Here is a 1,226-nt window from a genome sequence, read left to right on the forward strand (position 1 = left end):
CTATCTATCTATCTATCTATCTATCTTATTACAAAGCATATACAATAAATGGACGAAGACCTGGGGGAAAATGGAAAGAAAGCTTGTTACTAATGAAAATCTGCAACTAATACAGTCTAAAATTATGACAAGACTATATTATACTAGAGATAAAATAAACAAGTTTCATAACACATTATCATATATATGTTTAAAATGTAACCTACAGTGTATGGTGATTCCCTTTTGCACGCCTTTTGATACTGTAAAGGAATTAAGAAGACTTGGAAGAGCATAGAGATTTCTAAGTATACTAACAAAAAAATCTTATTCTCTTCAAAATTTGTATTTTTCAGCATATAGAGGGAATAAGATATTAAACTAGCTGGCAGAAAAATCTAACATTGCAATACTGGAAAAATAAGGAAGCACCCTCAATAGAGAATTGGAAGGCCCTAATGAAGTATTATCTGTGTGAAAGGATTAATGTCAGAAGACAAAAATTAAAATAAATAATTTGATGGCCAATGGAGCAAAATTTATAATTCTTTTCCAGAGCAGAACCCCCTTTATTATTCTATTTTACTTTTTTTTAGTTATCTTTGTTGTTGTTGCGGCCGTGTGTGTATGTGTTTGTGGGACCTGTTTTGAATGAGGACCAGCAATGGGTGGGGTAGGAGGTAAATGGGGACGGGGGTGGGAGAAGTGGTGGTTTGGTAGGGGTGGGTCGGTATGAAATTCTGACAAAACTCAGATTTTGATGACATTTTGAAATAGTTTTTGTTTTGCCTTTATTTGATGTACTTTCTGGTACCTAATCATGACCCATAGAAATGTATGAAAAAAAAAAGTATTTGATATTCAATTTGAACATGCACCACCAGTATTGCAGTTATTGCACCTTCACTGGCACGCAGGGCCAACCTGTCTTAAGGAGCTGCTAAATGTAACCGTACCAAACTGGGAAAAAATTACTGTTCAGATTTAAGGAAACAATATGTACACACAATATATATTGAGCATCTCCTGCTTTGTTTTAAAAATATTAACACTGGCCGGCAAAAACCCATATCGGTCAAACCTTATAGAAAAAGCTGCAGTAGCTAGAGAGAAGGATGTGTGATGTGTTACTACTTAAAGGGGTCAAAGATGAGGAAAGGCAGCATGTGAGGATTGAGGAAAAAATACTGGAAATGAAGATGTGTACAAAAACATATTGCCCAAGGCAGTGAAGAAGTAGACAAAGG

General features: G+C 35.1%; 1 protein-coding gene across 5 annotated transcripts in view; it reads right to left on the reverse strand.

The window, feature by feature from the left end:
* Window positions 1-371: 371 nt before the first annotated feature.
* Window positions 372-1,226, reverse strand: part of scube1 (signal peptide, CUB domain, EGF-like 1) — a 121,920-nt gene continuing 121,065 nt past the window's right edge. For all 5 annotated transcript variants that reach the window (XM_032505297.1, XM_032505296.1, XM_032505295.1 and 2 more), the window contains one exon: window positions 372-1,226. This exon is cut by the window's right edge and continues 220 nt beyond it. The gene's annotated coding sequence lies outside the window, so the exon portion shown is untranslated.

The sequence above is a fragment of the Etheostoma spectabile genome, chromosome 23 (genome assembly GCF_008692095.1).
Source record: "Etheostoma spectabile isolate EspeVRDwgs_2016 chromosome 23, UIUC_Espe_1.0, whole genome shotgun sequence".
In the NCBI taxonomy this organism is placed as follows: Eukaryota; Metazoa; Chordata; class Actinopteri; order Perciformes; family Percidae; genus Etheostoma; species Etheostoma spectabile.